We start from the raw sequence: 19,191 nt of genomic DNA on the forward strand, positions 1-19,191 counted from the left end.
ACACTGGTCCCCGCCCGCCCCGGGGACCTCGGCGGGCACACTGGCCCGCCCGCCCCGGGGACCTCGGCGGGCACACTGGCCCGCCCGCCCCGGGGACCTTGGCGGCCCCAGTGGCCCCGCCCGCCCCGGGACCTCGGCGGCCCAGTGGCCCGCCCGCCCCGGGGACCTCGGCGGGCACACTGGCCCGCCCGCCCCGGGGCCCACCTCGGTCGGGTCACACTGGCCCGCCGCCCCGGGGACCTCGGCGGCCCCAGTGGCCCCCCAGCCCACCCCGGGGACCTCGGCGGGCTCAGTGGTCCCGCCCGCCCCGGGACCTTCGGTCGGGCACACTGGCCCCGCCCGCCCCTTGGGACCTTGGCGGGCACACTGCCCGCCCTGCCCCGGGGACCTCGGCGGGCACACTGGCCCGAAACCCCTCTGCATCCGGGGCCCCGGGGGGGGGGGGGGGGAAGGGGGGACGGCAGGCTCCCCGGGGGCGGGCACAACGTGGCCCGCCCGCCCCCCGGGGGCCTCGGCGGGCAGTGGCCCCCCCGCCCCCCCCTGCCTCCCCGGCGGGCCCACCTGCGCCCGCCCACCTCGGCATGGCCCACCCGCCCGCCCCGGGGACCTCGGCTGGCCCCTGGCGCCCGCCCCGGGGACCTGGCCCGCCCTCCAACCCCGGGGGCCTCGGCGGGCGCACTGGCCCGCCCGCCCCGGGGGCTAGGCGGGCCCAGTGGCCTGCCCACCCCGGGGGCCTCGGCGGGCCCAGTGGCCCGCCCGCCCCAGGGGCCTCGGCGGGCCCACGTGGGCCCGCCCGCCCCGGGGGCCCTCGGTCGGGGCCCAGTGGCCCGCCCTTCCCGGTGGGGGGCCTCGGCGGGCCCAGTGGCCCGCCCGCCCCGGGGGACCTCGGCAGGCCTAGTGGCCCGCCCGCCCAGGGGGGGACCTCGGGGGGGCCCCACTGGCCCGCCCGACCCGGGGACCATCGGCGGGCACACTGGCCCGCCGCCCCGGGGACCTCGGCGGGGCACAACTGGGCCCGCCCGCCACGGGGACCTCGGCGGCCCCAGTGGCCCGCCCGCCCCGGGGACCTCAGCGGGCCCAGTGGGGCCCGCCCGCCCTGGGGACCTCGGCGGGCACACTGGCCCGCCCGCCCCGGGGACCTCGGCGGGCACATGGCCCGCCCGCCCCGCCCCGGGGACCTCGGCGGGCACACTGGCCCGCCCGCCCCGGGGGGCTCGGCGGGCACACTAGCCCGCCCGCCCCGGGGGCCTCGGGGGGCCCACTGGCCCGCCCGCCCCGGGGACCTCGGCGGGTGCCCAGTGGCCCGCCCGCCCCGGGGACCCTCGGCGGGCACACTGGCCCACCCGCCCCGGGGACCTCGACGGGCACACTGGCCCGCCCGCCCCGGGGGCCTCGGCGGGCACACTGGCCCACCCGCCCCGGGGGCCTCGGCGGGCACAGTGGCCCGCCAGCCCCGGACCTCGGCGGGCCACTGGCCCACCCGCACCCGCGGACACCCGGCGGCGGGGGCCCACTGGCCCGCCCGCCCCCCCCGGGGACCTCGGCGGGCCCACTGGCCCGCCCGCCCCGGGGACCTCGGCGGGCCTCCTGGCTCGCCCGCCCCTGGGCTGTTCGGCGGGCTTTGCCCGCCGTCCCTGCAGACACTTGCCCTTTGCTTAGTCCTAGAACCAGAATATGCCACTGAATCCTTGCAAATCTCCTCAGGCTTCTCTCAATCCTTTCTTCCTTCTTTTGGCACTCCACGAATCTTCACTGAATCCTTGCAAATCTCCTCAGGCTTCTCTCAATCCTTTCTTCCTTCTTTTGGCACTCCACGAATCTTCACTGAATCCTTTGCTCCTTCTCCTGGGACTCCACCAATCTTCCCTCAATTCTCTGCTCTTTTTTCTGCCACTCCAGAAATCCACTCATTTTCCTCAACCTTTCTACCAATCCTTCATCTACTTCTTTTCCCTTTTTCAGGAATCACTCAACTCTTAACAAAACATTTTCACTGATTTATTTTCCTCCAGCTTTCTTTTCCTTCAACATTTAATACAAACTTATATACATAAACATCAAACTATTCATACACTAATCTTCAAAACTTTCATCAATTAGTAACCTTTAGTTTTCCCAAAGCTAAAACAAACTATTGCGGATCACTCTTAAGATCCAAACTAAAATTCATTCATTCATTCACATCCATTATGAAAGAAGTCCTTTAAACTCCACTTAAACTCGAATTATTATGTATGTAACAAGTATTACTCTCAAGAATTATTGTGTAAATGAAAATTGCCATCTTTGTAAATAACCTTTATTTATTTCAATTCAAAACAAATTTCCATACAACAAACATTCTCTCATTTTCAAAATATGATCCGTCTTCGTGAGTCCACCTTAGACTGGATCCTGCTATTCCTTGAAGCTGGGCACCTGCTCCGGCACTTTCCAATTGTCCTTCGTCAGGCATCTGTAATTCCCCTTCAGGTTCTTCCGCTTGCAAATCAATTTCTCCTTCGCTCAATCTCGTCTGTCGGGCCTCATCTCCCCGCTGCCTCCTTCAGTTCGGCCTGGACACCAGTCTTCCTCTCCACCTTTTATTTCCTTCTTCAAAAAAGGCATGTCAGCTCGTTCATCTTCAGCTACGCAACCTTATCTTCACGCTGGATTCCACCCTTTTCCTTCGTCATGTCTTCCACTTTCATTCTGCAGACGCTGCAACCTGAAAAAACCTCCACGTCTTTCCTGCCGGATTCTCGCTTTTCGCTCGCCTCCTTTTCTTCCTGGATGAGCCTCGCCATCTGCGCCGCTTCTGCGGTCTTCACCTGCAGCTCTTTCTCCTTCTGTCCTAGGAGTCTCTCTTGCCTTTCAACCTGGCATCGTTTCTCTGTCCAAATTCTTTTGTCTTGTCCATCAGATGCTGATTTTCTTCTGTTTCTTCAGGATTTTGTCTTCCAGCTGCTGTTTTTCCTTCTTCTCTTCATCGTTCTCCTTCAGCTTCGAGCGGTCGATCCTCTGTTGCAGCTGAAGAATTATCCTGTCCAAGTTCACCTGCTGCTCTCTCTGGCACTCGATGGTGTCTCGCAAGGCGCAATTTCTCTCCTTCAGTTCCTTTTCCTTGGGCTGTTCTCCTCCATCATCAGTCGTCAGGAGGACCCTCACCAGTGCATCGGCATTCATCGTAAATAAGATGATTATTCCTGCCTTAAGACTTCTCTCCGTATTTCGAACATCTGGACAACAACGTCCCAACAACACCTGCTAACTGGAAGCCATCTCTGAAGTGTGGTACCCAGTTTATATTCTCTCCTCTCTCCCTCGATTTTTCGTTGGTTTTATATATTCCACCAGAAATATTTCGATTTATCAAAACATAGCAGGAAATATTCTGGAAATAGTTTAACTATGCCTTGTCTCTTGATGTTTATAAATTGCTGAAATCTTTCTCAGGGTGATTTTTGCAGTAACGAATCTCTTTTGTCTGATCTCTTACTTATATCAGTCATTATTACAAAAATAAAAACACTTGTTGATATAAATAATTCAATTTACAAATCACTTGTCAATGCCAGTCTTATTATTAATAATACTAATAATTTCAGGTCTATTTTAAATGTATTATAATGTAAACAGAAATGACTAGATTGAATAATGTGTACTACTAATTTTACTTCAACATAAATGGCACAGAGGACAAGATATTGTCATGGGAAATTAACAGAGTACACTCCAATATAGCGGGGTGGGCATTGTGATAAAAGTCTCTCTCTCTCTCTCTCTCTCTCTCTCTCTCTCTCTCTTCTCTCTCTCTCTCTCTCTCTTCCACCCTTTGCAATGGCGGCATGCAGCTGCCCACGGCGATTTCGCGCATGTCCATTCCATGTTTATAGTTCCATGGTTATATACTAATCAAATTTAATCTCTCTCTCTCTCTCTCTCTCTCTCTCTCTCTCTCTCTCTCTCTTGAATAATGAAACGAATATGTTTCGAGACCATGTTAATTTCTTATTCGGGAGTTACATATTAACCATCAAATACAGTGGTTAATCTCCCGCCTTCTCCGGTGGTCTGAAGTTCGATTCCCTGCTCTGCCAACGCGGAATCAGAGAAGTTTATTTCTGGTGATAGAAATACATTTCTCGATATAGTGTGGTTCGGATCCCACAATAAACTGTAGGTCCAGTTGCTAGGTAACCAACTGGTTCCTAGCCACGTAAAAAAAAATACCTAATCCTTTCGGGCCAGCCCTAGGAGAGCTGTTAATCAGCTCAGTGGTCTGGTTAAACTAAGATATACTTAACTTTTTCCCGTCTTCTCCACATCCAAGGACCAGTTAGTATAATATAATTAACCTCACATCAATTCACGCTCCGTGGACTTGAAGCTTTTAGATTTAAATCGTCGTTTCGTTTTTATACCGAATTATCCCAAAATTCCCCACTGTGAGTAATTCAGTACTTCACTTTTCTTCAGTGACTCATCCATTAGTTTGGCTGCTCTGTCTGCTCACGATCCTTATGTGGAGACTAAACTACCTACAGTTTTTCTTTTGGAAATAGCTCACTGCATACACTACACTTTTTCTTTGGCATGTGTCTTCTTACCTACAGCTTTCCTTCTGAGTAACTCACTACCTACAGCTTTACTATTATATAAATAAGTTTAACCCACAAAATTTATAATAAAGATTTAATTACTAATTTTCCGTGTAATTTGTAATATAACGTACCTGCACACACGTTATCAATAAAACTATTCAGTTATACATGACAAGTTCCAGTTGCTCATATATAATTAGTCAGTGGGTGCCAACCCTTCAAAGCACACTGATAAACATAGAAGTAGGTATTAGGGAAAGCCAGTGGGTCCTGGGGAAAGCAAAGCACTGTTGTTGACGAACTTTTGACCCGTGTGACCTTACTAATTTTCCCATAATCTTGCCCTACATGTCGAGTGCGTGGACATACACACAAGATGCATACGCACACACATACATACACCACATATACATACATACATACGTGTATATATATATATATATATATATATATATATATATATATATATATATATATATATATATATATATATATATATATATAAGTAAAGGTAAGCCACAAGGGAAAAATAAACAACGGAGTTTTCGCAAGATCTTTCGACATTCAACGTCCTTTACTTAGCAGATGAACTGACTCTATTTTAGAATATCTTAGTAATGAACTAACTCATCATGAATTACCCCAACCTATAAGTCACATTATTTTACTCACTAGGTTGTGCATTTGTGATTGTAAGTTTATATTAAATGGTGAATTTTATCAACAAATATTTGGCATGGTAATGGGCAACCCTTAATCGCCACTCGTCTCAACTTGTACATGGAATTCTTTGAAAAACGCTAATTACCTAATATCATTTATATTCCTGTAAAGTGGTATAGATATGTTGATGATATTTTAACTGTTCTGCCTGACGGTATTGATGTAAATGATTTACTCTCTAAATTAAATAACAGGTACCATCGATTAAGTTTACTCTAGAATTAGAAAAAGACATTGCCTCCCTTTCTCAGATGTTTTTTTGATACATAGAGAACCATTTCAATGTAAATTCAGTATTTATAGTAAACCGACCAACAACTTAACTTATGTTCATTTCTATTCAGGCCACCATCTTAACATCGAAATATCAATTTTTTCTTCTATGTTTTTACGAGCATTGGGCATTGTCAGTCACCAATATTTGGATCAAGAAATTAAATACATAAGAAAAATAGGGAAAGATTTATGTTATCCTTCACATACATTAGATATTTGTCATAATAAAACCCACAAAAAGTTTTATAGTGTAAGTAACACACAGAAAGAAAAAAATTTTAAGAACATTCTCAGTTTGCCTTTTTTTAACGGATTTGAAACCATTAAATCATTGTTAAAAGAAAAAGCCTTTAAGGTCAACCTTGTTTTTCCTGTAATAACACACTAAAAGGAATGTTAATAAAAACAGGCCCCAGAAGCAAAACAACATATATATAAAATTCCATGTATGGACTGTCCTCATTTTATCTCGGACAGTCGAGCAATGGCTTAGAAGTAAGGTTAAGCCAGCAATAAAATATTCTGTAAAAACTGGGAACACATCTAGTGCAATATTCATTCATTTAATTAAGTGAAAAACACCACTGAATTAACTGGATTGGTAGTTCAGTAATTGCAAGGTCAAAAGATGTCTTATCACGAAATCTTTTAGAATCTGCTTTAATACAACTTACTTCTCATTGTAATTTCAATATTAGTTTGTGGCCTGTTTCATTTAGACGCTTGTATTTGTAACATGTTTAAGAATGACCTCAAAGTTATATTACAGACTGAAATAAAAATTATTTGCCTTAGAGATATCTCGTTGTATAGTATGTTTAATATGTATTGTGAATATGAATTGTGAATATCAGTTATACAAAAACCTTTCTTGTATTGTCATTCCTCATGTAAGTCAGTTCATCTGCTAAGTAAAGGACGTTGAACGTCGAAAACATCTTGCGGAAACTCCGTGTTTATTTTTCCCTCGTGGATTATAAACCTTTATTTATGGATTTATCACGTTCCCAAACTTTGTGATTCAGTATACATATATATGTATATATATATATATATATATATATATATATATATATATATATATATAATATATATATATATATATATATATATATATGAATGCATATATGTGCGTCATAAACTTCACAGGGGGACATCTCTCTCTCTCTCTCTCTCTCTATTTACATTGTCTATCAAGAAAGTTGGTCAGTCGGGTCTGTAGGGTGGGGTATATGGATAACACACTAGTTTTGTAAATATACCTGGACCATTATAATCGCTTGTACGATAATGTTGCCTTATCATCAGGATTGTCTTAAGTTTTATTTTATGGTTCTCATCAGTAATTTTCTATTTTTCCGCATTTTTATTTTGAAATTGAATAACATTACTATATATGTGTGTGTGAGCCTTCATAAAGGATTTATTTCTGTAAAATTAGAAATAATTCTTTGGTAATTTACTAACTGGCATCATTCTGATATCCGGAGAGAAGATGTTCTCGACTTCATCACGTGAATGAACGCAGCTACCTCATCAGATGATGACTGACTTTCTTTTCCTTTTAGAAATATGTATTAGAGTGAAAATGTTGTTCCTCAATTAAAAAATTATACATTGGATCTGAGGGAAGAGCACCAGTTTTTACTTATTAAATCAAATTTAGGGATGTAGGGCGACTTGGTGACAGCGTTACACACGTGAGGAAAATGAAGCCAGTTAGAAGTAGCGAGAGGCGACTTTCACCTGGGAAACTCGCGGGAGAAATGAGGTAGTCTCGCCAGAACAAATAAGCCGAGTATTTGGCGTAGTTTTGAAAATTATTTTCGGGGGTAGATTATGGACTGAATTTGGGGAATTAGGTTTTCTTTAATATATAGACATCAAGTAGAGAAAACAGTCCTTGGATTGGTTAAGTTTAGGGGTCGCTCTATCAAGTTATTACAAAGATATTTACAGTTTGGGGTTGGGCTGCCTTGAGCAGCCCTCAATACCTAGTATGCGAGGGATTGATGGCTGCTCCCAGCCGCCCCAAGACCGGAAAGGGTTAATGGTCAATTTGAAATATTTCGACAATAGCAAAATAACTAACTAGATAAATAAGAAATAAATACGTTTATGGACATAAATGCGTAAATATATTTTTAGAGATCTTTCTACGATAAAGAGTTAATCTAGTATACGAAAATATTAATAAGTAAATAAATATAAGATAAATACATTCAGTGACATAAACAATCAAGTATATTTTCAAATAGCTCTCCAGGATAATAAGTTAATCCTTTATGGAAAGTAATGGATTATGACCGCACATGCGCAGAAGATACGACATTGCCTACCGCTTTCAAGAAACGATTTGAAATAAAATATTTATTTCATGTCTTAAAATCGACTACTAAACGAAACTCCAACAATTAGTCGATTCACAAGTTAAAATGATGCTTCCTTATCAATTACTAGGAAAAAAAGACGATTCTTACGATAACGAAGGGAGAAACAAAAAGAAAGAAACAATTGACATCTCGTGCCATTGCGAGCAAGAGAGAGATAGAGAGATCGCATGACTGAACCCAAGGCTGGGAGTTCGAGCAAGACGAGCGTGGCTGCCCGCCGGAAAAGACTTTGGAGGAGTGTCCCTACGGAGCCACCTACGACATCTGCTACTGCTGCCCGAACAACAGATGCTTGAACGTAAGTCAGAGCTGGTGTTGACACTTTGCTGGAGTCGATTAAGGTTGATTGTAGAAGTGGAAGTTTGCCGAAGTGTTCTCTGGAAGTCATTGCATGTCTGGTCTAGCCTGAGTCAGGGCTGACACTTCTCTGCAGTCGAATAAGGTTGATTATGTATTGCTGAAAAGTTGTCCTGAAGTTCATTGCATGCTGGTCAAGGTCTGAGTTCGTGCTGACACTTCTCTGCAGTCGAATAAGGTTGATTATATATGTAGAAGATTGCTGAAGTGTTTTCTGGGAGTCATTGCATGTCTGGTCTAGGTCTGAGTCAGGGCTGACACTTCACTGCAATCGAATAATGTTGATTATATATATATATATATATATATATATATATATATATATATATATATATATATATATTATATATATATATATATATATATATAATATATATATATATATGATATGTATATATATATATATATATATATATATATATATATATATATATATATATATATATATATGTGTGTGTATATATATATATATATATATATATATATATATATATATATATATATATATATATAGATATATATATATATATATATATATATATATATATATCATAGAAGATTGCTGAAGTGTTTTCTAAAGTCACTGCAGGCTTGGTCAAGGTCTGAGTTAGTTGACACTTCAGTGGAGTTGAATAAAATGGATTACATATATATGAAATTGCTGGAGTGCTTCCCGAAGATGAGGTTTTCAGGAAACAATGGAATTAATTTTCCCTGGAGATGTGACCTCCAGAAAAAAATGTACTAAATGCACATATATAATGTCATATGAATAAATTTTGTCTTTCTAATTAATACAGATTTCTGAGCATTTTGCTTATTCTATTCTAATTCACTTTTTTACATCCTCACAGGGTCCAGGAGGATAGGTGCGGAGGAGACTACGATTTGTCTGGACCTTGTGCCGAGGGCCTGGTCTGCAGGCCTTACTATGGTGGAGAATATCCAGGTCTGTATGAGACCTGTCAGTGATTCCTGACCTGTCAGTGAAAACCTGTCGCTCTGAATGTGCACAAGAGAACTCCAAAGTCCAGACCTAACCTTAGACCTGGGAATAAAGGCAATTAAACAGAAAATAAGGTTGGTGATTATCCGAATAACGCAACCTGAACAGAAATGAACGTTGTTGATTCTCTGAGTAGCAGGACAAGTAGGTCAGGCAGAAGGGGACCAAAGAATGACAATTTTTTTTTTAGAAAAAATGTTGTCACCAACAAAAGCTCCACAAGGCTTCAATACATTGTGTACAATAATCACCTTTGTGCTCCTTGTTTAATGAACTGTTCCATAGCTGTTTATTCTATAAGTTATATTATAATTTATAATTAAAGAATAAAAACATTGTAATTTCAATGTAGGTAACAAAACTTGATTTGTAGAACATAAGTAACACTTGGAATAATCATGGGTGAGATTATGTTTGATAGAATACCGTCTCAGTAATACTGCAATGCAAATCAAAATGCAAAATCAGAAATAAATTAATATAAATATGCTTATCTCTGTTCATTAATTATAATTATTGATCAATTCTTTTCTACCTCCTAACTTTTCTTGACATATTAGTAAACGCAATCTTACTAATTATTTAACAACAAGGCAGAAGACTAACTGGATGAAAATGTCTCAAATTTTCAAGTAGATTTAACAGTTTCGTGCAAGTTAAAGTCTTTAGTCTCGATAGATTTCGGTACTCCAAAGACTCGTTAAAACTGCTTTATGGCGGCAACTGGCAACTATGTACAGTTGGACACAGGTTTCCCTGGAACACCTTCTTGAGGGACTTCGAAAAATTATATGGTAACAGTGTTTACTGAGGGGGATGGGGGGAGGACTCGTCCTCTCTTAGCAAGAGTTCCACCAATAAGCTCTGGAATTCTTTCAGTGGGAGGAGTCATTAGGTATGGTTGGAGAAACACACACACACACACACACACTCACACGGAGTAAAAGAAAAAAAAAGAATCTGAGCAGGTTATATCGCTGTAACTAAGATTACTGTCTCACTTTTGATATAAGTTTGTTTATCAAGATTCCATTTAACTTTCGTCTAGGTCGTTATCTTACCACCGTGTCTGTTATTATATATCGGTCATATTCATTACGCAATACTTAAATTTGATAAAAATTTTAGTTATATTGGTATTGGAGAGAATCACGAACATCATAACAAGATATTTTAACCTTATCACGTAAGCGAAGTTTATAGTATCGGTTGCAGTGCGTTTCTTACCAATAATATAATAGGAAGCTATAAAGAGAAGTGCAGCAGCACATCATTGAACATACACAAAAAATCAGTGAACGTGTTGAAAGTGTCCGACACCTTAGCTCTCTCTCTCTCTCTCTCCATATTAGCTAATTTAAAGTGACATGTCATCTAGAAATACCACTGCGCTAAGTATGCAGTTTTTTATGTCATTAACACCCTCCAATCTTGACTAAACTAATATATGCATATATATTTTTTCGGGGGGGGGGGGGGGGGGGGGGGGGGGGTGGTGACGGGGATTGAGTTCTTGTTGTTAAGTCGTCTTACAGGTTTTGGAATTCTAAAATGTAATTCAAACTAACGAGCTTCTTGCTTTTGCTGTACCGATGTCCTCATCCTGGCTTTACTACAACTGAAATGGGTGGGGGACTAGGGGTAAGGTGGGCCTGTTGCGACCCCGATGAGTGGACGAAGTACTAGATATGCTCGTGGATAGAGTGTATGGCTAACGAAAAGCTCCACTTTAAATATTTTCTTGTTTATCTTTAATGCCTGTGTGTTTTTAGTGTTTATCCTAATATTATTATAGTACTGTAGATTTTCTGAATACAACAACATTTACAAGAAGAAGGATTGGGTTAAACTCACTCTCTCTTGTAAATACATATAGAATGAAAAGGAGAGAGAGAGAGAGAGAGAGAGAGAGAGAGAGAGAGAGAGAGAGACTAGACGTTACTGAGGAATCAAAATGAAACTACTAGGGACAGAGAAAATTCCACAACGTGTAATGGAAAGTGAAGAAGGACTCCCAAACTTGGTGCAAACTTTTAACCATTCCCATATGGTAAACTTAATTCGTTTGCCAATGATAAACAATTGTTGATGTTCAGAGGTTTCATGTATTCATGGTTGGGTTTGTATTCCCTCTTGAATATACTGTAGAGGTTATTCCCTACACGCCGTTCATTACAATAATTATTACATGATATGGATAAACATATCTACTTGGCTTATATTTTCTAATATATTAATTGTGATAAATGTTTTAATGTCATACGGACAGAAATTCCTTTCGCTCTTATCATCATTCGTGTGAGGATAAGAGACAGACGTCTCTATTGTTAAACAGCCCCTTCAGTCATTTACCTTTCCATTGTGGAAAGAGCTATTTGGAGAAATGTAGTTTGATGATATTGTCCTAGGGTTCTCTTTTTAGATACTTTTTTAAGAAAAAATCAGGATAGTGAAATTCCCTTTGGATTTTGAACTCCTTTAAAATATCAAATTCACCTTTCTAACAAATAAATTATAAGAATCATGGACCTGGAGCTTAAACGAGATGCCATAGGGTTCCTGCTTACGATTTTTTTGTTTTTTTTTTACATCATACGGACTAATTGGCACAATGTTTACGCGGAAAGCCATGGGGTAATCCAAATTATACACACTCAATTTGTTTTTACATTTATTTTTAATATTAGTGAGGAAGTCCAGCCCACATTCCTTCGAGATCACCCTCTTGCAATCTTGTTAAGGCATAGAACGAGTCATGGTTGCTGGGACGATCTTGTGGTCGATTGTGGAAAGAAGGTTTTCCATTGTGTTCCCAGAGGTTCATTAAGTTGATCTTGGACTCCCTCTCCCTCTCAGAGTTCCCAACAATTTTACCAAAATTATCCGAAAAATAGTTCTCCAGTGAGGTTCATGTCTGTATCCTTAACTTGGCCCAAGTCAAGCCAAACTAGCAGATCCACTTCGACCTTGGAAACCATGCCTGGTGGACTTTATTACTGGCCGTATGGATGGGGCAGCGGTCGTGAACTGAATAAATGGACCAGTGGAGCAGTGGAGGGGAAGGAATCAATTTCCGCTGTTTGAAGTAAACAAAAAAAAGTTAGAAATCCTGTAAAAGAATTTCAATGTATTTTTTCACCAGTGGAGCCTCCACTCAATCCTGGTGATTTATCATTCCATATGATATAAGAAGATCAAGCCTCCCCCACACGTGTTTACTGGTGACATGCCCATTGCCTGGGCAACCTCGTTAAATTTCCTTCCAGTAGTATCTGAAGGGAAAAAAAATCTCATTTTTAACCAGAATTTACCGGCTTTGCTTTCCGTAATAAGGGGAAAATAATTTATCATATCGTCTGGGGAAATAAAATGCTAAGTCAGGCAAAAACCCTTGCAATAAGTTGAAGAATGTTTATTTAATCTGCAAGGATTAATACTTAGAATAGCATTAACTTTGATCTGCAAACAGTCCGTTATGATATGATTATTCGTTTAATTCAGTAAACAAAAGGACTGTACTCTATATTATAAGTTTGTATACGGATTCTTATTCATAAACATTAATTAACGCATTTGCCTTTAATGCCTGAAAGCGAGGCCATAAACTAGAAAACTAATGGGGGGTTTTCAATGGCAAGAGTTTTTATTTTCACAAATTCTGCGTGGCAATAATTAATTTCAATTAGCGGGAAAAATACATGGTTATTCGGACAAAAATTATTCATCGTTTTGATTATTAAATATTACCCTTGTCTTGATTAATTATTCATAGGGCTGAAACTGTTATTTTAATGATTTTAGAAACTCAACCTTATATTACTCGGTCGTTCAGTTATGTATTCTGGCCGTATGACTTCTGACTAGTAAAAGGGACCATTTCGTCACTTCATTACGGGACTCGAGGACCAAAATTCCATATCCTTCCCCCCAAACTGGTTGAAACAGAAAGGCAAGGGCCTATCAGCACGATTGCCAGTACTGGCGAGGAAATTCCTTCTTGGCAGGGAATTCTATGAGGTATTCCAGCCATCATGCAGGACGTCTTCGCAAACCGTCAATGGCCGAAAACATTTAATACCAAGACGTTCACAAATAGCAATTAGCATTGGTAAAAAGGATCGTTCTTACCGCCTGCTCGTCGAATGTCGACGTTATCGTAACGGGTGGGTCATTCGTGGTGGAGGTCTTCGAACTGGAAATAAGGTTAAATTAACATGCAGATACCTAGATAATCAAGACTTAATTATAGCCGTTTGAATTATGGGAACGCTACTTGGTATTTCGGGGAAGTAAAGGAGAAAGAAGCACTATTAGAAGTTCAAACCAAGGGACCAAAGCAAACTGGAATTTAGGTTTCATAATTTGCACGGGTTTTACGAAGTTTATAGTTTAAACAAAAAATTAATAAATAAATGAAATAGATAAAATGCTATCCAAAGTCGGTTTCAATTTACCAGTCTAAAGCCTTGCCTTCCTTTTCCATTTATCTTTACTGTTGTAGTGGGAGACGTCAAGACGCTGGTGCAACAGCACGTATTGGGAAAGCCCATCTTGTTTCTCGTAGGAGCGACGATCTGTGCCGCCGGGAGGAAACAATATGTTGCTGTTCATTTTGGAGACTATAAACGAATACTAGCAGAGGACAGATAACTATCAAAATTTATACAAAACACCTCAGTTCTAGCCATGATTGGGTGACAAAACTTCGTTAGCGTGGATAAATAGGGGTGCTTAGCAGGATATCGTTATCACCAGAAACAAACGTGATATATTAAATTACACGATTAGTGGGACTGATCGATTTGATTGGCTGTTACTGGCATTGCAACATCTCAGGTCATTACTAGTCATTTGTTAATTGTCTGTTTGTAACACTGTTTACTAAAGGTGGTGCTTGTCCCTTATCTTTAACGTGAATTCCACTAATCAGCTTTCGAGTATGTTTTAGTGTATAAGATGTTGGGAAGAGGCAAACCTTGTTAATAAGTATTCAATCCTTCATAGGATGAATAAACAAAATTTTATCCTAATGCACGAGTTGTTACTTAGCAATTACAATTTGCCCCAAACGATATATAATTATTTTTTCCCATTTTACGGAAAGCAACGCGTAAATTGTTTTAAAAAATCTAGATTGTTTTCCTTCAGATTACCACCGAGGAAACATTTACGAAGTGAGGCCAGGAGTGGGGGATTGTAACCGGTAAAAAACAAGTGGGCCTGGAACTTTCCCTTACATGGTATATGTGATATCACCAAGACTCGAAGGTTCAACAGTGAAAAATACGTTAAAATTCTTTCAGGAATTTCTGCCTCTACTTTCAACTTCACCAGCGGAATTATCCCCTTTCCACACCCCCTACTATGAAATTCAGGGCCTCTGTAACATGGTTTTTTTGGATTTTGCTCCTTATCAAAACATCGGATGGTAGCTGAAAGTTGACATATGTGGTATATTTTAAAAACAAATACAACACAAATTTTGCGTCAGCATTATTCAATAAAACCTACAAAACCCGATAGTTCTAAGTTTTTATAGGAGTAAAAAATGATCTAGCCGACGGCCGCCCATGGCCAATGATTGCGAGGCCAAGAGTCGAAAAACATTCATACAATTAAGCCAAAGTAACATTTCCGTTTTACGAAAATGTTGCCCGCCCATCCACCAGACAGAAAACCACCTTCACCATTATTTCATCGGCTTCTGAAAACCCAATAGTTAGCTTCAAGAATGGGTAAACAGGAGGGTTGGAATTGTCCCCTGTGGTTGCAAAAACTGCATTTGTCTTACGACTAGAAAACTTTATACAGTCAAGAGAAAGCCCGTGGCCCATAACTTACTATAGATTGCGAATAGGTTAATTAATTATTCAGTTTCTAGTGTTAAATTCCAATTGTATGGTCTGATTTGTATTTATCGTAAACGTTGATTATAATAACTTGGTAATGTCCTTCAGGATTTTGAACATTTCCATTGAAACGATTCACTATGCTACCAGAAGAGAGAGAGAGATGAGAGCAGAGACGAGAAAGGGAGAGAGATTGTATGGTAAACAGTCTTTATGTAAACGATTTTGTAAAAATAAGATTTTTATCCAAAGTTAAATACAAGCTTATAATGTTCGCTAAAATCTCAAGTAGGACCGACGGATCATCCGATATAATTTTTTTTCTTTTCTTTCTTTAGTCTGTACGAACCATGTTGGATATAAAGAACTTTATGAATGGCGGCCGGAACGATACAAATAGATTTGGGGGGGTATTCCTGTGCTCGCGTTAGTAAGTAATTATATGATAAGCAAAGTAGTGACCGCAAAAATTAGTCAATAGCAGCATAATATACATGAATTAAAACGTTTAGGCCAACTGCTGGGATCCCTGAGGATCATTTAGCATTTCTTACAACTACTCGAAAATGAGTTTTTATAGCCAGAAGTTAAATTTTAAATAATACAACAATGGCCACGATAGCCTTCATTGTTATCCTGAATTATGACGAGGCCAAAGTGGGTGGAGCCTCATGAAGTCATCATTCTGACGATAATTATTGGTGAAGGTTTAAAGCCAAAATACGGTACTGTCTACTTTTTTTTTTTTTTTTTTTTTTAGTAAATAGGTAGATAGCCGATAAATAAAAATTGCTTGACATTGGATACAACAGTTATCAAATCAAGCTTGTCTACTATGTCTTTGAAAATTACTAACTATTCCCTACATCTTGTCAATCTGATTGTGACCTATAAAGTAGATTATAATTTCTTAGGACACTTATTTTTGTTTTGGAGTTAGACAAATAATCAGGAGTGTTTTTGAATTTATTAACATTTTTTTTGTTGGATTAACATTATGACAATTATCAGTGGAGAGGATTCAGAGTTCATAAAGGTGTACTGCTTTGCTTGAATTTAAATTTTTGTCATTGTGCCAGAGGTATAGCCTTCGTTACGTATAGCCAATCATCCATCGAGAAAGAGGGAAGAAATGCTGTCATAAGTTACATAACGAGTGCGCTCGAAACCTTATCTCTGAGTAAGTTGGTCCGTCTTCAAAAAAAGTCACTTTTACATTATAAGTACCAAATTTATTCAACCTACGTAATGCATAATACAGTCAAAATTTATGTGTAGATATAATGTGTATTCTGAATAAGCGTTATATCTATGAAATGCATAGATAAAAAGTTATTGCCAAAAAACCGTGTTACAGAAGCCCTGAATCTCATAGTAGTCCTGTCATTTTCATTCATGACGGCTGCCCCATCCATACGGCCAGAATAGTCCAGGAATGGTTTCAAGGTCGAGAGGATTTGAATTGGTTGCCTGGTCAAATGGAAGGGGGCATAGAACCCACATAGATCCCGAGAAAGATAAAAGTCGATTTATTAAAGATTGAACAATTCACAGGTACCCCGAGAGAAGCCGAAGTGCAGTGGAAAAATCACCGAATTTCTAGTCAGTTTTCTCCCATGTATACATAAAAATCTTTTTTACTTTTGTTCCCATTATTTTTATGCTCCATCCATTCGTATGAAGTAGCTACTGTCGCATATCTTATGTAATATAAGCTGGTTAGGGGTGATTACGTTTGCTTTATGTCTATTACAATTAGAATCATAATTACCCTACCTGTTATCGAATTACAATTACAACTTCAATAATACTGAAATACATAACTTAAATATTGGAAAAAATTTCACAAAACTTTTTGCACAAAAAAAAAGGAAATAAATGGAATAAAATTTTTTTTAGAATTGGTAGCTGGTTTGTTAACATTCTCCCTTAATAATATAATAAATAAATTGGGTAGCGACTCAAAACATCTCTCTATTGCATTTGGTTAAGATGAGTTCTCGAAAAGTAAGAGGGCTGCTCTAGGATAACAATTTCAAATAAAGTACTTTATTATTTGAACTTTTCAGTTACAATTACATTACCATTAGTATGAATAAAAAACAACCGCAATTACAGTTAACTTCAAAACGTATAATCAAAAACATTTCAGATAAAAGGTAATGTTTATTTGTAATTGGTAAAGCTCTCTTACTGTGGGTTTCACAGACAGTGCAGTCATGTTTTTGGTCAATAACCCTGTAATGAAGACTGGTATCAGTACGAGATTTTGCTATAATTTTTCGGTATAATCAAGGTTTTAACTCTGATGAATGTCCGGTAAAAAATGCTCAATTTTATTTTAAACACAAAGAGCAACTGTAACCAGTTACCTATTCAAACCGATCAGTAGGCAATTGGCGGCTCTCTCTTTGCTAAAAAAAAAAAAAAAAAAAAAGTTGAAAAGTTGCGTAACAAAACCGGGTATCTGCTTACCATGCCGACAGTTATGTTCCTAGGCGGCCATTTCTTCTTCACCTTCGTAATACAAGCATATGGCTGATGCCCTGAGTCCAAATGAAGATTGCGAAGGAGGTAACCAAACTCAAGTATAACAGTAGCTTTACCATCAATCACAGTATCTATCGTTCTACTACTCCACTATACATGCAGATATCTCTCACTCTAATAATTATAATCATTTACTCCTTACCCAAGTCAATAGTTACTAAAGAAAGAAAAAACAATTTGACCTTAAGATAAAAATAGTAATAGCTACTACTACTGCTGCTGATGCTAAGAATAATAGTAAAAAACTAAAAAAATCCTATATTACTGGTTATTATTATTAATAATTAATTAATATTGTTCCCATTGTTTTCAACGTAGAGCAAAAGTAATATATCCATGCCTAAGGTAAGGTAGTACGGTACGGAATTTGCAAATTTTTTCTGTACCTCAACTATACCATATCGTACTTTGGTTTTTAAAAATTGTCGTTGCGTAATTCCGTACCGTACACATAGGCTAAATATCAACCAGGACGTACCGTACCGTAATGCCAGCCTTGCTGGTAGGTAACAACCGAGTGAATCGTTAGATATAAACAATATTGTAAATTATTATTATTAGATTAGATAGATGGATAGATAAAAGAAAATCGTACAAAATTTACTTAAACTGAAGTAACATTCAGAGAGAGAGAGAGAGAGAGAGAGAGAATGGAATGGGGAGGAGGATAGGGAAGGGGAGGAGGAAGGTGAGGGAGGAAGGGTGGAACGTGGGGGAAGAGGGTAGGCGAATTTTTTTTTTTTTTTTTTTATACTGTCGTGTTCATATCCATTTCTGGCTAATCGAGCCTTTTGCCTCTTCGTACAGGACAAGTGTCTATTCTTTATAATTTGTGATTCATGATACTCTCATAAATTACGTTATACAGAGAAATAGGTTAGGGAATTCGCGAACACTTTTGCCGAGCTCATTTTACGAAGCAGTGCTCAACGAGTATTCAGATCTCAATGTTAATTATTAACAGGAAACAATAATTATGTGAGCTTATTATATTTACAGTAGTATCTTTATTTCATACCATGGTGATTATGATCCCTATTGCCTAATCCTACAATCAAGGAACGATATAATGATAAATGAATCATGGTATTGTTTTTACTCGACTCAAAACAGAGTCTGAATCCCAACGGAGGTGAGGTCGTCAGCAGGATTTTTAAATAGGTCAGACTTCATAACCACTCACCATGAATCGAAGGGACACAAATCTGGCGCTGCGAGGACGAATTGTCACTTACGCGACAATAGCTTCCCGATACGACCATTGCACGTGATGTTGGTGTGTCCCCCACCACGGTACAGTTGTGGATAAGAAGGTGGGAGGAGAGTGGGAAACTTGAACGACTTGCGTAAGTTTGTTTATGCTGAATGATTGGTGGATATGTTACATTGTTCATGGTTATTTAATCTTGCTTATTTAATATGAGAGTTTCTTTCTTAAATGTATTTCGTCTCGC

General features: G+C 40.3%; 1 long non-coding RNA gene across 1 annotated transcript in view; it reads right to left on the reverse strand.

Moving 5' to 3' along the window:
- Window positions 1–2,285: 2,285 nt before the first annotated feature.
- Window positions 2,286–19,191, reverse strand: part of LOC135209714 (uncharacterized) — a 44,721-nt gene continuing 27,815 nt past the window's right edge. Inside the window, exon 2 of the long non-coding RNA XR_010313408.1 lies at window positions 2,286–2,579. This is a non-coding gene — a long non-coding RNA (uncharacterized LOC135209714). The remainder of the gene's footprint in view (window positions 2,580–19,191) is intronic.

This window comes from Macrobrachium nipponense, chromosome 38 (assembly GCF_015104395.2).
Source record: "Macrobrachium nipponense isolate FS-2020 chromosome 38, ASM1510439v2, whole genome shotgun sequence".
Classification (NCBI taxonomy): Eukaryota; Metazoa; Arthropoda; class Malacostraca; order Decapoda; family Palaemonidae; genus Macrobrachium; species Macrobrachium nipponense.